We start from the raw sequence: 23,061 nt of genomic DNA, 5'->3' as shown, positions 1-23,061 counted from the left end.
GGGTCTATTTGTCCCCAAATACAATGTCTTTAGTTCAGCTTCTATATCATGCGGTCACAAGGACCTTTAAGGTTCATTACACTGAGTACTCTGTGGAAAGGATTGCATGGCTATGAAAGAGAACCTAGATAGACAGAACATCATGAAAGTCTGGAGCAATTACATCATTGAAGATGCTGTAGTTATTATAGAAAAAGCCTTGAAAGCCAGCAAGCCAGAAATAATAAATTCTTGCTGGAGGAAAGTGTGTGCAGATGTTGTGCAGGACTTCACAGAATTTACAAAAGAGCCAATCAAGGAAATTATGAAAGACTGTAAATATGGCCAAAAAAAAAAAAAAAAAAAAAAGTGAGTAGTGAAGGCCTTCAAGGTGTGGACTTTGGAAAAGTTCAAGAGCTAGTAGATACCACACCAGATATGTAAACAGAAGATGACTTGACAGAAATGAGTGCTTTCCAACCAGTGCCTGATGATTAGGAAGAAGGCATAGAAGAAACAGCATTTATTTCTCTTGCATATGTTTGCAGTACTCCAGGAGTGGTAATGACTCAGACCTTGCATCTTCTGGTCTTCTTGGAGGTTCTGCTACAGTCTGCAGATCAGCTGAATTAACTTTGTTCCATGTTTCTCATTCTCCAACTGTGGCTTATGATACAACTGCTGTGTTATCTTTTCAGAAAAGACCTCTAAACCAATATATTAAGCACGACTTTATAAGCATAAGCTAATAATTGGTGTCATTTACAGCCACCAAAATCCCATTGGTCAATATAATCACATGGTTAAAACTGAAACCTAGGTAATCCCAAAGACGTAGATATTAAATACTAGTAAAACAGAGTGAAAAATTAGAAAAATAATTCAATGTAATACAACAAGCATGTGCATATACTTAAACAGGAAAGATCTAGGCTATAGAGGTAGCTGGTGATATTAGTGATGTGCAAAGGGAAGTAGGAGATCTCATTCCCTTCTCAATCAGTTTTATCATGACTTCCTTCCCTTTCCAAGTGAAAATGTACTTTCCAGAAATAATTACCTTAGACTTTTATTATTGGAAGAGTTTTTTTCGTTAGTATCTTCTTTAAAATATCTGTAGAATTTTGTATAGTTTTCAAACTTTCTTCCTTGAAGCTCTTGGTTCTCTTGGTTCTTTTCATATGACAGGCTTCTATTTTTGCCTCTTATTTTTCTCAGTTGTCTCATCTTACCTTTGATTTTTCTCCTGTTTTATCTGACATTTAAAGACAGGAGTACCTTTGATTACCACCCTATTGAAGCATTTTTCTTCTTTGTATATTTTATCTCACTTTATTTAAGTCCCATGTATTAAGTGTAAATTATATAAAAGAAGTCAACAATCTCTGGTCTAGTCTAGGCCTCACTTATTAGATCTAGATATGCATCCAACTGTATATATGACCCCATCACAATCTCTCTAATTTTACTATCTGTATCTCCTTCCTCTGGCCAGGTAAGCTCGATACATACTCGTCTTAAGTTATTTCAAAACACAAAGGCCTGTTCTGCCAGAGTCTTTGTGTATATGTTGTTTTCTTTGTTAATGGTGTCTTTACTTACAGTCTGGACATATTTATCTTGTTCTTATTCTTCTAGTCTCTTATAAAATGTCAACTTCTTAAGTAAAACTTCTCTCAGCATCAAATCAAAAGAGATATTCTTTCACCCTCCACCACTAGTTTTGCTTTCTCAAATTCCAAAAGAAAAAATAATCAATAGTACTTGTTAAAGCATGGTAAGAAATGCTTTACACAGGACCATCATGATAATTCTTTTGGGAGACAGGCCAAGCTAATCTGACATCCTGGGGATGCTGGAAAATAAAACTTTGATAAGATATTGAGGATGATCAGATATCGAGGATGAAGGAGTTTCTTGCTAAACTGAGTTAGGAAGTTTCTGTGCTAAAACTAAATTTTACAAATAAGTGCACAGATGGGCCTAGCAGAAGATTCAAAATCCTATCTGAAGTTTGGCCAGGTAGAGAATCTGTGTCATTCTCTCTTGCTCAAGGAAAGAGAAACATTCTTTCTTCCTTTGAACAACGTAACTCTATTTTCTTGTTTATTAAGGATCAATTAAATCATCTGTTGGGACTTGGTAGTACAGGATATCTCCTGGATGGTGTGAACTATCAAACCTTTAATCATGACCGACTAATTTATATTACTTTTAGTTTTTTTTTAAAAAGCAAATATTAATATTTGAAATAATCTGTAGACTCAGTTTCTGAGTCTAAAGGGCAGCCAGTTGAAAAGATTTCTAGATGCTGACCCTGAAGCTTCTTTAGTTGAAATGAGGGTAGGCAGTGACCATCTGACAGATTTCCTGCGTTTACAACTTGGACGTCATAAAGGTTGTTCTTGCATAAGCTGTTGCGGAGGTTTCTCTGAGTATTATATCAGGTCATCCAGCTTCAGCTTGCAGGGCATCAGAAAAAAAGCAGTTTGTATTATACTGTGTTGTTCAGCTTTAGCTTTCTTCCAGAGTTTCTGGAAAAGAGCAGTGATTCCAACCAAAAAGGATGGAAGAAAATTGAAAATATTTGTATGAAAAGTCATAGCCAGATATTGAAGTAAACTAGAATTATTGAGACTGCTCTCCAGATTATAGATACGTAATAAAACCTCAAAGAAGACAAACATGACTAAAATCTATTATTGAGTGCACTGTAGTTTCCTTCTAAAACATAATTTTTGTCTCTATAGCCACTTCCATTTCTACCAAAGATAAAGTAAGATATTTGCAAAATAATTTGTTTTATTAAACTTTGCCTGATTATTTACATAAGTGCAGCAAGAGTAGTGATTGACCATATAGGCTCTTTTTATGTTTGTTTCACTAGAACTTTTCTTTAAAAAATTTCAGATTAGAGTTGTAAAAGCCTCTTAAAGCTCTAAAGACAAGCCCAGGACCTGCCATCAGGACGCATCTGTAATACTTGTATATTTTGGTGAATTCCTTTCTTATTGAGGTACCCAAAACATCCTGAGGTTCCTAGACCTACCTGGAAATGATATTCTTGATATGGCTAGGGCTGTGTCCCCACCCCAATATTTTGAATTGTAGCTTCCATAATTCTCATGTGTTGTGGGAGGGACCCAGTGGGAGATAATTGAATCATGGGGGAAATTTCCCCCCTACTGTTCTTGTGGTAGTGAACAAGTCTCATGAGATCTGACGGTTCTATAAGGGGTTTTCCCTTTCACTTGGCTCTCTGAGTCTCTCTTGTCTGCCACCATGTAAGACGTGCCTTTCACCTTCTACCATGATTGTGAGGCCTCCCCAGCCATGTGGAACTGTGAGTCTATTAAGCCTCATTTTCTTTATAAAAGCTGGAATACTCAGGCCAGTTTTCCAAAGGGGAAAACCTTTTAAGAAAAAGGTTTTCTTAAATCTGGGCAACAAAACATTTAAAGAATGAACAATGTTTCAAACAAAGAATCATTAAAAATTATCCTCGTTAGTTCATTTAGTGTCACGTTGTTAATTCTTGATCTTGGTTAGCAGCTTTATGAAGCCTTAAGTTTTTTCTTTAGAGTTTTGGAAATTCTTATCCAGTGCAATGGCATGATCTCAAAGTTACCAGAAACCTATATTCCAGAGCACGTGTTAGAGTATTTTTAATAAATGTCCTGAAAGAAGAGGGACTGTTAGACTGTAGCTGATTGCATGCTTTTTGGGAAGAATTAAACTAAAACAATAGCTGTCTGTGAAAGCAAAGACTTGTATTATGGGTAAAATTCTTCTGAGAGTACATGTGTAATAATGACACAATTGACACGGACATTTGGTTGTTTTAGTGGCATACAACATTTTAACATAATAAACAAAATTATAACTGAGAACACATTAGATTCCTAGAGATCTCATACTATATTTGGAACAATCATATCAATAATATATCCATAAATATAATTTTTAATATTTTTTAAAAAATTAAGCATCATTTATTTCACAATGCTTCTCATATAATTTAACATATAAGATAAGCATAGTTAGCTGAGTATCTCCCTTCTACAAGGTTAGAGAAGTGTTCTTTGAGATTTGAAGGTGACCAACTAGAAAATCCCAAAGTTAATTCAAGGTGAAAAGGCTTAAAACTTTGTTTTGAGGAGTCTGTCAAAAGTGCCAAAAGGTTTGAAACACTTAAATAAGTATGATTTTAGTTATCTATTTGTTCTAAGTGACAAGAAACGATTTTAAAGAAAAATACAGAAAGTTACATAGTTGTAAATGAAATTAATATTGAGAAGAATTATGTTGCTTAAGTAATCAAAGACCCAATAAAAGACAAAATGAGGCACAATAATCTATCCTGATAAAATGTAAAGCCTTTATTTTATAGGCCATATGCCTAAGAGGTAAAGAAAAATCTTCCACAATTTTCTGATAAGAACAGATAATTATTTTCTAAATACTGTGTTTTGACAGAAAAAGCTAAATTTTACTTTTATTTACCATTAAAACTAATTTTAATAAAATTGTATACATAAATTTGTCCAATCTCAGTCAGCTTTGCCAACACAAGATTTTTACAACCCTTTTATAATCTTCTCTCTTTTTTTTTAACTTACGTGCAGCAAGCAATCAACAATTTATTTTTACTCTGCATTCTACTCTCAAATTGGACTTATAATTTTGCAACCTTACACACCTAGCATAGAAAACACAAAGTTTTCTGACTAGCAAACCCAGGCAAAAATGCATGTCTATATTATATTTAATGCTGGCAATTCTGAAAACTTCCATATTTTTATATTACACACAATTTTACACCTAGTTTTTATTTATCCCAGATTATGTTAACTTTTTTTTTTTTTTTTTTTTTTTGAGTCTCGCTCTTTCACCCAGGCTGGAGTACAGTGGTGCGATCTCGGCTCACTGCAGGCTCCGTCCCCCGGGGTTCACGCCATTCTCCTGCCTCAGCCTCCCGCGTCGCTGGGACTACAGGCGCCCGCCACCTCACCCGGCTAATTTTTTTGTATTTTTTAGTAGAGATGGGGTTTCACCGTGTTAGCCAGGATGGTCTCGATCTCCTGACCTCGTGATCCACCCGCCTCGGCCTCCCAAAGTGCTGGGATTACAGGCGTGAGCCACCGAGCCTGGCTTTGGGGCAGTTAACTTAAAAAAAGAAATTTGGGTCAGTTTTCACTTTTTTCTGAGCATTTTATGAATGCTTAATTTGTTTTAGTGCTCATTTATCCCTCAACCAATTTGGGTATTTTAGCTTGGTAATATCACTGAGGGTAGAAAAATATTTTATATAAATAACACATAAATACAGATACATACATGTACAAATACATAAAGATACAAACAAATGAAACCAGTTATTTAAAAAAATCTTTAAAATTTGTAGTAATGAAGCAGTAAAAGACTCACTGATTTATCTTTATGTGAAAATAAATTGTTTATCTTCACTCTATGTGAAGATAAATTCTGTTTAATCTTTACTCCATGTGAAGACAAATTCTGTTTTTGATGGAAATAAGACAAGTTGAGTTTACCTACTCAATAAAAGCTAAAGCTTTTTAATGATATTTGTGAAGAAGGCTACTAAGATTTTTCATTTGCCCACTTTCCAAATAGTTTCCTGCTCTTGTCTCTTTTCAGCCACAGACGCTTGCCTTTGAGGAGACTACGAATCCCTTGAGAACTCTCGATGGAGGCTACAGGACTCAAAGGTCCAGTGTTTGATGGGTTGGAGTGGGAGGGAAAAGTGTGTCACAGGGGTAAATCGAGTTTGCAGAGCATATAATCAGCAGGTGTTTAAGAAGAAGGGTTTTAGGTGACATAGAATTTCCCATGGGAGAGACAGGACCCAACAGAGAGAATAAAGAAGTCTCGCGGAGAGCCAAAAAGGACTTTCAGCCCAGGGAGTGAGGGAATAATCCCTACTCAAAAATAGAGAGCCAAAAAAAAAAAAAAAAAAAAGATAATTACAGCCCAGCAATTCAGGGAATGGTTCCCACTCAGAACAAGGAGCCAAGAAAAGACCTTGCATCCCACGGGATATGTTTCAAAAGAAGCCTGGGATTTTAATCCAGCTTCAGAGAGTATCCTTATATCTTAAGAATCAAAATTTGTTTTTATCTGCTGTAGCTGATGTTTATCTGGGTCAATGTTTCAGGAGTCTGACTCTCCAGTTGATTCTCACTCAGCCAGGAATGAAGACAAAAGCTTCAAAGGTGTGTACTTAGGGTCCTGGGTGAGAGACCTAGGAATACAATGATAAATCTGGTCCTATCTGAGTCATCACACTATAACTGTTAAAGAATGATTAAATGATACTTGTTAAAGCACAATTAAAAAAAGACTATAATCCAAACCATTATATTCGTTTTAGGGACCACTTGTAGTGTGAGAAGAGAGATTGGACTCAATTCTAAACACAACATGCATAAGTGGAAATGTATACCCATGAAACAGTGTACATATCAGTAGATAGAAAATTATTAATAGAAAACATCAGGGGTAAGAAAGATTCTGGCTAAACTCCTCAAACATGACGCTTGCTGAAGACAGGCCAAGATGATCAGACAGCATTGAGAGGATAGTGAAGGATGAGAGATCTGATCCGCTATCAAGGAAGGGGAGGGGAGAAGTGCTTGCTAAACTGACTTAGCAGGGTTCTTTGCTAAAACTGGAATTTGCAAGGAACTGCACAGATGGGCCTAGCAGAAGATTAAAAAGCCTAGCTACCATTTGGTTAAGAAAAAAATACTTGTCAAAATATTTTATTTCTTTGGTTTCTTAACAATCTTCCCACTTTGAAATCATGCTTCCGTTTGTTTCTTTATTTATGGTTATTCTCTTCCAGTAGCTGCAGGCTACATAAGGAGAACATAACTGATTGCTGTTCCATTCCATGCATAATAATTAGTAGAATAGTTAAAACTTAATAAACTATCAATATTTGTTGAATGTCTTAATGAGTTATTTTATATGAGCTTTACTATTTAAAATGTTGAAGTAAAATATTTATCAGAGGTTAGAAAGTATGGCAATTAAAAAATTGAAATAATATTCAATAATACTACTACTAACATTTGGAAATATTAATTTCCAGATATTAAAGGATGGGCTATCAATGTAATTTATTTTATGACTAAAATGAGCACAATTATTGAATTGATCCAAATAAATATGGTCTCTTCAATCAGTAAGAAACCAAGAAATGTACCTACTTTGATAAAATGTTTGTATAATATAGATATATTTTATTTAAGACATGAATAAAAAATATGGAAAGCTCATAATGCTGAAATTACTCAGAATAGGTTTTATTTAAGTAATTATCACTATGTTATGGGCAGGAGTTATGTAATATCAAAAATATGTCTGTCAAAACATTCTAATCTGTGTTTAAATACTGGCACTACCACTTTCTACTTGTAGGAACATAATCAAATTACAAAAATGATTTTGATTGTTAATTCATCAACATATTAATGAAAAAGAACGGATAAAATATTATGCACAATAAACAGATGTAGTGAGAATTACAGTTACATTGTTGACAAACATAGAACTCAGTGAATAAAGTTATTGTTTTTAATTTTTTTTATTACTGGGAACATTGCCTTTATTATTTTCCATTCTAAATGACGATAATTTTATACTAATTTTATCATTAAGCAAGTGAAAAAAAGAAAATATGCAATAAGTAATAATCTTCAGTGTATCAGATAGTTTATACTATTTTTGTCTCTTTATTACATAAGAAAGAATTAGAAAGATAAGACAACTTGTTCACAGACTCACAACAATGGGAGAATGAGGGCAGAACTAATGCTTAAGGGCCAAGGTAAAGCTTTTCCTCTACTCTCTAAAGATTCACTGAAAATGAACTAAAACTGGAAAGATTAATAGGCTAAAAAGCATGTGCAATACTTAATGTGTATAGCACGGAGGAATAACAGGAGAATGATTACTCAATAACCCAATAGGTCCAGATGCTTATATACACTTCTTAATAGGGGGAGGGTAGATGAAGGATAGAAGAAAATTATTTTCAAAGGAGATGAATAAGCCAAAAGTACATTGTTCTGGAACAAAGTTCTTCTGAGCTATGAGGGGAAGTGGCAGGAAGGTGAGATATGAAACTTCGCTGTGAACAATGCTAGTCTTAATATGTAAATAAAGTATTCCAGATAATCTCTTAAAGCTGCCTTCAGAATAAATAATAAGTATGTCTGGACATGGCGAAGACTCCCAATCTATGGAGAAGTTCTTAAGACAATTATATGTCTTCTAGAAATAAGTTTTCTTAGATAAAGAAATTCCATAGTCTGTCCTGTTTGCTTCAGAAAAGTGGGTAAGAGAACAGGAAAGCAGGGGAAGGTCAGAAACCTTGAGGCTTCTTTAGTTCAGCATGTCAAAGTGCCACATTTTGGAGTATCATTTTCTAAATTTTCTAAGTCCCAATAATACAAACAGGAAAATAGTGAATTCAAAAGAAAGATTTGCATGGTCATATGTAGCATGTATACAAAGCTACCTTGATTAATGGAACATAACTAGTTAGATACTGACTTTACTTTGAGGAAATCCTAATTTATATAAATCTCCATGGTAGTATTAAAGATTCCTCTCATTGTACCCAGTAGGTTCTTCTTGCCCACTGCACAGAAAAGCCAAGACACTGAGACAAAAGGATTGTGGCAGAGGATGAGTTTAATAATCGCAAGGCAGCAGAGCCACAGGACACTAGATATTTCTCAAGTCCACCTCTCTCAGAACACATAGGCTAGAGTTTTTAAAGATAATTTGGCAGGCAGGGGCTAGGGAATGGGTGCTGCTGATGGGCTGGGGATAAAATCATAGGGATATCTAAACCATCATTGTGCACTGAGTCAGTTTCTGAGTGAAGGTCACATGATTGGTTGGGTTAATTCCTTGGTATAAGTCATGAGTCTGGAAGTCATTGGTAGCCATGATGCAAAAGTCTAAAAAAATCTCAAAAAACAGTCTTAGGTTTTATAGTAGTTATGTTATCTATAGAGACAACTGGGGAAGTTACAAATCTGGCTACCTCAGGCTACAAGACCCCTGAGCAGTAAGCAGCTGTTAAAAGATTAGTTATAAAACAATCACTAGTTAGAGTTTACCTATACCTAAATCCTAACAGAATTCAAGCTCCTAAAATAATCCAACCTTGTGGTCAATTTATTAGTTTTAAAAAGGCGATTTTGATCCCTCAGCAAGGATGGAGTTACTTTGGGGAAGGAATGTTTTCATTGTTGTTTTTAAGTTAAACTTTAAATTTCCCTCATAATTAGCTTGGTCCATGCTCAGCAATGCGCAAGTAGAGTTAGGTTGTCAGGTAGAAGCAAGATGGATTCAGCCATATTAGCTTTCTCTCACTGTCATAATTTTTGCAAAGGTGGTTTCCATCAAAGAACCCAACACAATTGTTTATTTTTAAGAGCAGACATTATAATATAAATGTGTGTGTGACTATTCTGTCTAATATACTATAATAAGAATGAATAACTAAATAAATGTATAAATATGTCTTCAACATGTATGTAAAGTAAAAGCCATGCAGCTTTCGTCCTATGTTTTGTTTAGAAATGATTCTACATTTTTCATTATATGAGTACATAGTAGTATGTATGTTAAATGAAGTCTGTTCTGTTAGAAGAATGTTGAGGCTTACCAAATAAGCTTTCTTGGGAATTTATATACCTACAACTTGTTAAATTAGGGAAATTAAATCAGTGAAGAAGCAGAGATTGTTGCAGATATTCTACTGTCTTGGGAAAAGAGCATAGAGTAGTTATTATCAATTGGAATCTGATTTTCTTTTTTAGAAAGAATATTCTCCTAGGGAACTCATGTCAACTTATTAAATATTTTTTGGAGAATGGATTTAAATTTTCTTATAATCTTTATATTCTGCCAGTCAACAAATAATCGTAATACCTTCCATTGCTTATTAATATTGGTGAGCAGACATAGCCCAAGAGTTTCCATGGAAATTTTGGGGGGTCATAATTTTGATTTTCATTAAAGTCTTGCCTTACCAGAAGATGTGTTACATTCTCAGCTGATTTGCATAACTTTGTGAATAACAATCCTTCTTTGGAGAATAAAATATGGTTTTACTGAAGACAAAACACATTTTCTCATACAAAATGTAAACCACAAATGATTTACACAATAAAAATTGAACTCAGTTATTAACTATATTTTAACATCTTATATGTAAAATTATCCTCTATGGAACAAATTTATACCTTTGCAAACTACCTCTTTCTGGTGTTCTATTTAGACAAACTAGCCTCCATTTTCAAGAGATTTATAGAGCAGTTTATTGTCCATAATTGTTCAGATTTATCTCCATTCCTCTGCTTCAAAACACTATACATGGATGTGCTTTCTGAAATAATTTAAACATTTTTATTCAGAGCTTTTAATAATTTTTACAGCATAACCTAACATTTGAATTTTTAAAGTGCTTCTAAATTAAAGCACCTTTAAAGTGCTTCTAATTTAAAATATACATTTTTTGCCCTGAATACAAATATTATTATATTAAAAAATAAAAAAGTATGAAAACCACAATTCTATGCATATGTTTAATGTAAGATTAGTTGGTCTCTAAAATTAAAAATGTAAAAAGAACCATACATGTGACATTAAATATTAATGCTTTGGTATCTAATCAAGTGAAGCATAATGGGATTATATGTCAGAACATTTGTAAAAGAAATAGAAGTATATTAGTAAATATTGAGAGAAATATAAAATTAAGACCCTTGCATTGGTTATAACCAAGATGTTTAATTCTTGATAATATAAAATAGAATTGTACTTTTCAATAGTAGGTTTAATTGGTTGGGTTCCTTAATATTTAAGGAACTAGAAATGAACATTTAAATATTAGTTGAATAGAAACTTCTAAAATTAATTATTAAAATATCGATTTAAATAGTGGGTAAATATTTCAAATATAAATCAAAATGCTTTATATTTTATTTTATTTTATTTTTTGAGACAGGGTCTCACTCTGTCACCAAGGCTGGAGTGCAGTGGGGCAATCACAGCTTATTGCAACCTCTGCCTCCAGGTTCAAGTGATTCTCCTGCCTCAGCTTCCCAAGTAGCTGGTACTCCAGGTACACACCGCCATTCCTGGCTAATTTTTAAAGAAATTTCTGTAGAAACAGACTGTCATCATATTGTCCAGGCTGGTGACAAACTTGATTTATAATTAAATTTTTTTAAATAAATTTAATACAACCAAGTATACGGTGTTCATAAAATTAATAATAGTGTATGGTAATGTCTTAGGCTTTCACATTCAGTCACCATGATGCACTGGCTCACCCAGAGCAATTTCCAGTCTTGTAAGCTCTATTCATAGAAGTGCCTTATACAGGTGTACAATTTTGTATTTTTTATACTGTATTTTTAATTGTTCATCTTCTGTGTTTTCATATATTTAGGTTACAAATATCTCTCATTGTGTTACAGTTGACTACACTATTCTGTACAGTAACTTACTGTACAGATTTATAGTTTAGGAGCAACATGCTATACTTTATAGCTTAGATATTACATATATATATATGTAGCACAGGTATATAGTCTAAGTCTATGGTATTTGCACAATGACGAAATTGTTTAAGGATGCATTTCTCAGAAAGTATCACAGTGGTTAAGTGAAGCATGACTGTAGATTAATGTTTTTTGTTGAGTTCAGGAATGATATAATGGGATTTATTACAATGTAAATATACATTAGTCCTTCGGTCCCTCACACTGCTAACTGGTCCCTCAATTTGTAATTAACACAGGTTTGATTGGAATATTACTCATAAATCAGTTCATCAGATAAAAAAAGTCAATGCAGACTTCTAGAGACATTTTTATTTTTTCACTATTTAGGTTCGTTATATGGAGCCTCAGTTTTGCAATAAATAAACTTATTTACTTACTTTCCTTTGTTATCTTTAATTTTATTTTCGAATACAACTATTTTTAAGTAAGATAATCAATTTCTTATTTTTAATTATATATTTAGGAAAAATACCACATTCATAAATTAGCGATAATCTAATGGAGTAGACAGACTGCTAAATTCACAATGAAAATAAATGTGAAGCTGTAAAAGAAGCAGACTTGAATATGGATGTTGCAGAGTCTGTGGGCTTTACTGATCCATACTTCTGTATATAATTATAGATGTTTCAAATCAAGGCTTAGAAATTTCACAATGCTAACTGCTATAATTTGTATATTTGGTCTCTCCAAATCTCATGTTGAAGTGTAATCCCCATTGTTTGACATGGGGCCTGGTAGGAGGTGTTGGGATAATGGGGATACATCCCTCATGAATGGTTTTTTGCCCTTCCTAAGGTAATAGGGATGTTCTTGCTCTGTTAGTTCACGTGAGATCTGGTTGTTCAAAAAATGGTGGCACCTCCCCTTCTATCTCTTGCTTTCTCTGTCACCATGTGATACACTGGATTCCCCTTCACCTTCTGCTGTGATTGTAATCTTCCTACAGGCCTCACCAGAAACCAAGTAGTTTTTTGTTTGTTTGTTTGTTTGTTTTGAGAAGGGGTCTCACTGTTTCACCAGGCTGGAGTGCAATGGCGCAATCTCGGTTCACTGCAACCTCTGCCTCACGGTTTCAAGCAAATCTCCTGCCTCAGCCTCCCAAGTAGCTGAGATTACAAGTGCCCGCCACCATGCCCGGCTAATTTTTGTATTTTTAGTAGAGACAGGGTTTCACCATGTTGGTCAGGCTGGTCTCAAACTCCTGACCTCAGGTGATCCACCCGCCTAGGCCTCCCAAAGTTCTGGGATTAGAGAAATGAGCCACTGCGCCAGGCCCAGAAGCCAAGTAGTTATTGGTGTCCTGCTAATACAGCCTGTAGAACTGTGAGCCAATTACAGCTCTTTTCTTTTGAAATCACCCAGTCTCAAGTATTTCTTTATAGCAATGCAAAAGCCAACTCATGCACTAAGTCCATTTGCTTTTCTCATTCCAACAATTTCAAAAACAGTACTGGATATTCTGTTGCATTGTTTGTCTTTGCTGTTAAATTCCTGCCTTAGTCACCTTAATGATGTATTTTAGCACTAAACAGTATTTAAATAATATTTGTTTATTATTAATTTAAGTAAATAAACCAATGGAACTATAAAGTCTAAGGATTTTATAGTCATCTTTAAATAGTATTTTTTAATTATTATTTTTTATTATTATACTTTAAGTTCTAGGGTACATGTGTACAACGTGCAGGTTTGTTACATAGGTACACATGTGCCATGTTGGTTTGTTGCACCCATCAACTCATCATTTACATTAGGTATTTCTTCTAATGCTATCCCTCCCCTAGCTCCCCACCCCACGACAGGCCCCAGGGTGTGATGTTCCCCGCCCTGTGTCCAAGTGATCTCATTGTTCAATTTCCATTTTTTATTGTAAAATCAATCAATTTCATACAATCTGTGTAAAAAATAACTTAAAAATGGAATGTTATTGTGTGATTCATTTTTAGTACACAAACATTATTGACTTTAGTGTAATTGAAATAATGTTACTCATTATTTTTCAATAAGAATGTTGTTAGAATTATGGTTTTTCCATTTTATATGTATTTTACTCAAATATAAGAGTGTATGTATCTATATCTATCAAAAACAAGGCTCACAATTTGGAAGAACGCCCCACCTGACTGAACACATTTTCATCTTTACCTAGGAATCCTCCTTTTTATTTCAAGAATGAAGCAAAGTTAATTATCTCTAAGTCTTTTATCTGCAAAATTTACAATGTAAACATTTAGTTTTGTATTATTTTATATATTTTCTATTTCAGAGCTTTTCAGCTAACAGTTGAGCTCAGATATATTTTAGTTCCAGGCTTCAGGCTTCCAGCTAAGCCAAATCTATTTGTGCTAACATTCTCCAACAGCTGCACTCTGTATTATCTGAGACTTCTGGGAGGTCTTCCAAGGGAACTCCAAATAGAGCATATTGCAGTGATCTAGTCTGGAGTGCTGAAAATAATGTTCCACCTGCAATAATTTCTGTGCCACAGAAAACTTGCAGTAGCTATATAGTACTCTGGAGAGAGAGAGAGAGAGAGAGAAAGAGAGAGAGAGAGAGAAAGAGAGAAAGAGAGAGAGAGGACAGAGACAGGACAGAGAGAAGGTGGCCTACTACTATTTGTTTCCAAAAGTTTATTCATCCCATTTATCCTCCTTTTGTCTATCCCTTGGCTTATTAAGGATACTGAGCTGTTACCTCAATCACTCCCACCCACCAGGGGTCCCATTCTCTTTCCACATTCTACCTCCTTCCTTTTATTGCTTCCTATGACGTGAGCAAACAGCCCAGGGAAAGAACCGGAGTGAACCGTATAACATCATTGCTATTAATGAGCTGAGAAAGCACAGTCCAGGAAAGTACACTAGTTCCATAGAAGAAAAAAGAGTGGAGATTTTACCACCCATTATTCAAATGATGAATGAACACACTGTGCTATTTCTGCGAGACAGATGAACAGTTAGAGATGAAGAGGGTTGTTTGAGGGACTGCGTCAATAAAGCCACCACTTATGAAAAATGACTGCGGGGCTGCGCTTTATCGGCACTAATGGTGCTTAAAATGCATTCTTGAGCATACACATATGCTTACACTAGTACAGAGATATGAGAGCATTTGCTCTTCCTAGATAGTTTTTAACCAACAGATTAGTGCAAGTGATTTCTAAAGTTCAGCTTCATAACTTTTCTAATAAAAAATGAGAAACTTTTGTTACAGCTTGACAAATGATTCTACCTGGAGAAAATTCTCAGGACCATAACCATTTTTTACACAGAGATGTGCCAAAATGCTTGAAAATAAGTTAGGCAGCTGACAGACTATTTTATTTGCTAGTTCAGGATATGGTCTTTAGGCATTTGCTTCTCTTCCTTCCATCTGAATACTTTAGTCAGGAAATTACTATTACAGTGTTATAGAATTCCATATGAATTCATGTCCAGTATAATTATAGAAAATCAGTGTCAGAAAGTTGAGTTTTTTAAAGCTTTAGCCCAGTAGGTAAATTTTTCTGTGGTTTACATGAGTAAATGTTAATTTATGAAGAAAATAAAGTGTGTGAAATGTTAACATATACCATATTTTGGTCCTAGCAGTGTTTCCAAAATTGATCTAAAAGGATAATTTTAAATTCACATTTCAGTGTGCTTTTAGCCAGTTGTACAATTCTCAGTATGTATTTCTATTTATTCTACACATAATATTTTGAAGAAAATCAGTATTATTTCTTTTATTACTTAAAGTGACAGATTCCCTGAACTATATAAAATAATTTTATTGTACTTAGAAAAGAGTGACAAAGAATTTTTATACCATTATTACTAGCCTGACACCAAGGTTCTGAGCAACGGACCCAGGAGGAAATTCTTCTGCTTCATTAAGTTGATAACACTGGCTATAATGATAAGCCGCTACAAATGTAGAGCAAATTAGCTCTTACACTCAGATTTAAAATCTTGACAATTTCATTCTGAGTATTCATAGAGATGTATTAAAAATATAACCAAACATTCCACAAGATGTTTCTGAATATAAATGTAAATGTATGGGGGGGAAATGATGTTAAACTTTAAATCATATATTTATGGTATTAGTTATAATCAATAAAAATGTTTTATATCTGACTTTTATACCCTCAATTCTGCCTACCAGTCTTCCTTTCACAAAGGTCACATTTAATGCCCAAACTGCCAGTTCCACGGACTTTTAAAATGCTCATCTCAATTACCTCTCTTTATCACTTGTCCATTCTCTTGCTGGACTTTGTTTCTGCATTATTAACTGTTTCTGAGTCTCCCTCTGTCTTTAGGATTACTCTTGGCTGGCTTGTCCTATTTTAAACTCACTGATCCAGGCTTGCTGTCATTCTCTCCTATTGTTACTGGACCAAACTTGGGTCAGCCTGCCTGGTGCTGCAAAGCCGCACCCTGACATTGGGACTGCAGTGAAAGAAAGTGAGATATTTATTGCAGAGCACTACACAAGGGGAATTGGGCAAGTCATGCTTATGACTCAAGGGTTTACAGGTAAGGAATTTTAAAGATGGAGAGGCAGAGGTTCCAGGCAAAGTCATATCAACACATGGAGGCCATCCATTGGTTTGGACTAAACAGGCAGGCTCTAAGCAGAGCCCCACAAGTCCTAAGTGGATTCAGAGCTTTTCTGATTTGGGATTGATTAGGAGGGGAAGCTTCATCTAAAGATTTTGAATCAGCACAAAAGAATATTATCTCTGCCCTGTGGGTGTGACCTCCTCCAGGCCCCTCAGGAAGAAACTTTGAAAAAAGAACGGTGGTCCACCTTCAGTCCTCACTTTGCCCTTCCCTGAGGTCCACATGCCAGTGCATCCACTTGGTGGGGATATGAGTTTCTAAAAACAACTCAAAGACATATATTAAAATGTTATATTTAGTTTTTTATAGAGAACAGAAGATCTTGTGACTCTGACTCCTTTGACTATTGTTTTAAGCTATTATTACTTCCTGCTTATCAAGTTGCTCGTTTACTTCTCAGGGCTTGCCTGGAATTTCTCTTGAAGAAACTCAAAATCTTCCTTCATTTCCACACTGAGGGGTCCCAGACAGGCCCTTACCAGAGGTCCCTGTGCTATCTTACTATCCCCTGAGTGACCAAAGCTTCAGCTAGAGCCTGCAGAGTAGGACTTTCATGATGACCTCTCCTGGGTTCCAGATATATTATTTCTAGTCATGGATATCCCATGCAATTGGGGACATTCAAGAAAGAATTCTCACCAACTCGTAAATATATTTTATGCATAGTATCTGTCTCAATGACTAGATGGTAAACCTCTAAGGGCAGACACTATGTATCTTTCTTTCCATTTTAAAATTACTTTTCTTAATTACTATCTGGCAGAGTCCTCCCTTCCCTGAACCACTCTGCCAGAGCCCTCCCCTCATCTCTTCAAATGACACAATCATCTGGAAAGGGGCTGTTTCACAGAGGTCTGAGTTCAGAATCCTTTCCTACATGTTGCTAGGTTCTAAAACCCTAACCTCATGTGTTATTGCCCCAGCCATAAAAAGGATTGGTGCTTCCTGAAATCACTACAACTGTGGTCCCTTAGTATCCACTCTTCCTTTGTGTTCAGACCTCCAGCATTTTTTCCAAACTCTCTAATTTAAATTCTCTCATTTAAAAACCCCACAATTTTAAATTTTCTGTTTTGATCCTGAACAGTCACAAATGTGTTACCAATAGTTTCTCACATTATGCCTCCCCATTACACTTTCTTAATAGAGGCTTTGATGTATCAAAGTTTTTACTTATAATGAAGTCAATTTATCTATTCATTTTTTTCAATAATAATAGTTTTTTCTGTGCATACATAACAAATATTTTCATGCTCCAAAGTAAGGTATCTATTCTGTCATATTAACCTTTGGGGAATTTATCTTCTCAAATGTTTAACTGATTTTTTTTTTTTTTTTGGTATACAGTTTGAAAAGAAATGGCTCATTTTTTTTTTTACGCCTTAGCATATACATAACAATTACTCAGGATAGTTTTTTTTTGAAATACCATTCTTTCCACATTGTCATTTCAGATAGCTCTGTTTTATATCCATTTCTACGTGCATGTTTTTTCTCTGAAGCCTTCATCATGGTCCACTGGTCTCTGTTTCTATCCAGCTACGAAAGCCTCACTTTTTCAATTACTGTAGTTGTATCCAGTGACAAGCTCCCATCTTGTTTTTCTAAAGATTAGGGAAAAGCCATAGCCTTTTTAGTATAAATGTGAACACATTTACTTTTTTAAAAAAATGACCCTGGAATTACATTGACTTCATAGATTAACTTAGAGAGAATTAACATCTTTATGGTATATATGAACACCATTGAGTTTTAATCTTTTTAAAGGGCCAACTTTAGATTTTATTGATTTTCTCTTTTTTCTTGTTTTCAATTTGATTGACTTCTGTTCTAATTTTTATCTTTGATTTTATCATTCTTGCTTTTGACTTAAATTATTCTTTCTTTAGTTTCTGAGTGTGAGAGTTACATTATTGATTATAGATATTTATAGTTTTCCAATAAATTAATTTGATTGTATACATTTAACTCTAAGCATGATTTGTGCTGCATCTCAAAAATTTTGATAAGCTATATTTCTTAATTTGGTACAAATATATCTTACTACTCTGGAAATAAATTCTTGATTCACGGGTTAGTCAAAGCTATGTTTTGTAATTTTCAAAATTTCTAGTTATCATTTTGTTATTAACATCTGGTTTAATTCTGTGTGTTCTGAGAATGTTATGGATTAAATTGGGCCTTCCCTCCAAAAAACATGTGGAAGACTTCAACACAAATGTCTCATAACGTGACCCTATTAATAAATAGAGTAATTACAGATGCATTTAATTAAATTAAAAGAAAGTCACACAGGAGTAGGGTAGGCCCCTAATCACATATGACTAGTATCCTTCTATGAAGATGACCATGAAAAGACTGTTAAAAGAAACACCTTAGCCAAATTAAATTTAACACAGTTTAATTGAACAAATAACAATTTACAAATCAGGCAGCTTCCTGAAGCAGTGTAGGTTCATACAGACTCCAGTGAAGCCGTGTGGTGGAAGATTTATGGAAAGAAAAAGAAAGTAACATACAGGAAACATGAAGCCAATCTATGTCCTGACCACCTTGGGCACATGTTTCAGGATCTCCTAGGCTGTGTCATGGGACATTAGTCACTCATATTTGGCTCGGAGTAAATGAATACTTTATAGAATTCAACTCTTCTGTCGACATAGTACAAGCTTTACTTGATAAATGCTAGAGCTAAATTTTCTGTATTTTTTTTATGTTCAGTGAATGGTCAGTGTGTTGGAAGACATGGATATTGGCAAACTCTAGCAGTTGAAAACAGAGTCAAACTAGTTGGTCATAAAAGAGAAATGATAGTAAAGCAGAATTAATGTTTTTGGAAATATAGATAAGAAGGGAAAAATAAAGTCAAAAAGATTAACTGATTCTCGGAGAGTTTTATCAAAGGTGGCAAAAAATAGATACTAAAGATAAATAAATTTAAGGTCAGGAATATAATGAAAATGTCCTTTAAACATTACATGTCAGGACTCAATGTCAAGATCAATTAAGAAACCTATCAAACTCATATCTTGTTAATGTAAGAGACAATCGGAAGATAACTGCAGAAAATTGGTATCATGTTAAGAAATTAAGTTTATAGAAGAATATCATAGATGTAAACCAGGCTAGGACATCTTATCAGAAAGCTCAATCATACTGTAAGTAAGCTAGGCAGGATACAAGTAAGTCAAGTTCAAGCCTGATGCATTGGTAAGTGTTAAAATACAATTGATAATCTTGGATCATAGCCTTAATAAGTGTATAGATTACTGAGGACACAGATTTTTTTTTTTTTACACAAGAAGCACTTCTTTCTTACTACCATTAATTATTGTGATGCGAGATTAGAGTCAGAGGTTGTGCTTTAGATAGTGTGAGAGGAGATGCTGGTCAAAAACAAAAGACATAGTCAAGCTGAAACCAGAACACTAGATGAGATTCAACTGTAAGGAATACGGGTATATTTATGTGCTAGTTGTGTGTGCATGTGTGTGTGGTGTATATCTATTTTGAAGGACAAAATGAAGAAGGATATTTAGAAATAAGGAGGCTTTGTTATATAATAGCTGGTGAAATTGGCAAACTTAAGGCCATGGTAACTGAGTCACAGTGAGTGGCTGAGAGAATATCAATTTGTTCGCCAGAGCACTAGAGGGAAACCTAATCATTTAGATTTAAACCTGTTAAAAACCTTAAAGCAGTAAAAGCAAGGATTCATGTGATCAGATTTGCATTTTCAAAAGATTACTCATTTTAAAAGAATTCCTCCTGGATGAATTTTCTGTATATTAGGAGTTGAAAATGGCAGGAATTGCTATAACAAAGGGTTTTTTAAAGTAAATCCAATATTCATTGACTTCTTGCATTTCAAAAGCCCACAGGGCAAAATTTTGAGAATTATAAAAAGAAAAAATGGGATAGGAAAGAAACGAAAATGAAAGAAAAGGGGAAAACCTCAATATTAAGCCCAAACCACAGGCCTACATTTTTATCAGTAGGAAGATGAGCAATGCAACATTTATGCCAACTAACAGCTCTCATGAAATTACAATGAATAGGCAAATATCAGAGGAAAATTCAAAATCCGAGCCTAGTCTTGGAATTAATGTGGTGAAAAACATTATTTCTGAAGTCACTGAAATGCATAGAATTACTTAAGGACTAGAAAATTCAAAGCTGAGGCTTATTTGTCCTCCTGGACCCTTGGAGCCTTTGAATTTGGAAGCAACAATAAGGGCTGCGCAAGTTCAGAAATTGATTAAAAGAGTTCCTCTCACTGGGAGAAATTAGTCACAATAGTAAAATCCAAAAGAGCCTTGTAATCTCATGAGTGATATAGAAAAGCACAATGAATTGTTGGGAAAATGACATTGTATGTAATGCATCCAATAAACTTTGCTTAGAGAGTTTATCATTACAAATAAGGAGCATGCAGTTTGCAAATGGAAGAGAAGAGGTTGTTCTTAGGCAGTTATAATTCAACCTTGGACGTCTATAAAAGCAATGGTACAAAGATAACTGTAGACTAACTTGTCTATTTTTTTCTTAAGTTTTTGTTTATATGTGCAGGATGTGCAGGTTTTTTACATAGGTAAGTGTGTGCCATGGTGGTTTGCTGTAGCTGTCATCCCGTCACCTAAGTATTCAGCCCAGCATGCATTAGCTATTTTTCCTGATGCTCTTCTTTCTCCCTCAAGCTCTGCAGGCCCCAGTGTGTGTTGTTCCCCTCCCTGTGTCCATGTGTTCTCACTGTTCAGCTCTAACCTATGAGTGAGAACAGCAGTACTCGGTTTTCTGTTTCTGCATTCGTTTGCTGAGAGTAATGGCTTCCAGCTTCATCCATGTCCCTGCAAAGGACATGATCTTGTTCCTTTTTATTGCTGCATAGTATTCCATGATGTATATGTACCAAATTTTCTTTATCTGGTCTATCATTGATGAACATTTGGGTGGATTACATGCCTTTGCTATTGTGAGGAGTGCTGCAATGAACACAAGCATGTATGTATTTTTTATTATTATTATACTTTAAGTTCTAGGGTACATGTGCACAGTGTGCAGGTTTGTTACATAGGTATACATGTGTCATGTTGGTTTGCCACACCCATCGACCTGTCATTTACATTAGGTATTTCTGCTAATGCTATCCCTCCCCCAGACCACCATCCCCTGAAAGGCCCAGGTGTGTGATGTTCCCTGCCTTGTGTCCAAGTGTTCTCATTGTTCAATTCCCACCTATGAGTGAGAACATGCATGCATGTATTATTATAATAGAATGATTTATATTCCTTTGGGTATATACCCAGTAATAGGATTGCTGAATCAGATGGTATTTCTGGCTCTAGGTCTTTGAGGAGTCGCCACACTGTCTTCCACAATAATTGAACTAGGATTTACATTCCCCAACACAGTGTAAAAGCATTCCTATCTCTCTGCAGCCTCACCAGAATCTGTGTTTCTTGACTTTGTAATAATTGCCTTCCGACTGGCATGAGATAGTATCTCATTGTGGTTTTGATTTGCATTTCTATAATAATTGGTGATGATAATCTTTTTGTTGGCTTCACAAATGTCTCTTGAGAAGTGTCTGTTCATTTTCTTGGCCCAATTTTTAATAAGGTTGTTTGTTTTTACTTGTATATTTGTTTAAGTTTCTTGTAGATTTTGATTGTTAGACCTTTGTCAGATGGATAGGTTATAAAAATTTTCTTCCATTCTGTAGGTTGTCTGTTCTCTCTGATGATAATTTCTTTTGCTGTGCAAAATCTCTTTAATTTAAATAGATCCCATTTGTCAATTTTTGCTTTTGTTGCAATTGCTCTTGATGTTTTTGTCATAAAATCTTTTTCTGTGTCTATGTCCTGAATGGTATTGCCTAAATTTTCTTCTAGAATTTTTATAGCTTTGATTTTTCATTTAAGGATTTAATCTATCTTGAGTTAATTTTTGTATAAGGTGTAAGGACGATATTCAGTTTCAATAAGGAAGATGTTCAGTTTCAATTTTCTTCATATGGCTAGCCAGTTCTCCCAGTACCATTTATTAAATAGGGAATCCTTTCCCCGTTGCTAGTTTTTGTCAGGTTTGTCAAAGATCAGGTAGTGGTAGATGTGCGGTTTTATTTCTGAGTTCCTTATTCTGTTCCATTGGTCTATAAGTCTGTTTTTGTACCAGTACCATGCTTTATTTGGTTACTGTAGCTTTCACTCACATCCATGTGAAGGGACCACCAAATCGGCTTTGTGTGAGCAACAAGGCTGTTTATTTCACCTGGGTGCAGGCGGGCTGAGTCCGAAAAGAGAGTCAGCGAAGGGAGATGGGGTGGGGCTGTTTTATAAGATTTGGGTAGGTAAAGGAAAATTACAGTCAAAGAGGAGTTGTTGTTCTCTGGTCCGCAGGAGTGGGGGGGTCACAAGGTGCTCAGTGGGGGAGCTTTTTTGAGCCAGGATGAGCCAGGAAAAGGAATTTCACAAGGTAATGCCATCAGTTAAGGAAAGGACCAGCCATTTTCACTTCTTTTGTGGTGGAATGTCATCAGTTAAGGCAGGAACAAGCCATTTAAGTATCACTTCTTTTGTGATTCTTCAGTTACTTCAGGCCATCTGGATGTATACGTGCAGGTCACAGGGGATATGATGGCTTAGCTTGGGCTCAGAGGCCTGACAGTAGCCTTGTAGTATAGTTTGAAGTTGGGTGGCATGGTGCCTCCAGCTTTGTTCTTTTTGCTTAGGATTGTCTTAGCTATGCGGGCTCTTTTTTGATTCATATGAATTTTAAAGTAGATTTTTCTAATTCTGTGAAGAATGTCAATGGTAGTTTAATGGAAATAGCATTGAATCTACAAATTACTTTTGGCAGTA

The sequence above is a fragment of the Hylobates moloch genome, unplaced genomic scaffold (assembly GCF_009828535.3).
Source record: "Hylobates moloch isolate HMO894 unplaced genomic scaffold, HMol_V3 SCAFFOLD_17, whole genome shotgun sequence".
Lineage (NCBI taxonomy): Eukaryota > Metazoa > Chordata > Mammalia > Primates > Hylobatidae > Hylobates > Hylobates moloch.
This window is presented reverse-complemented; position numbering follows the sequence as displayed.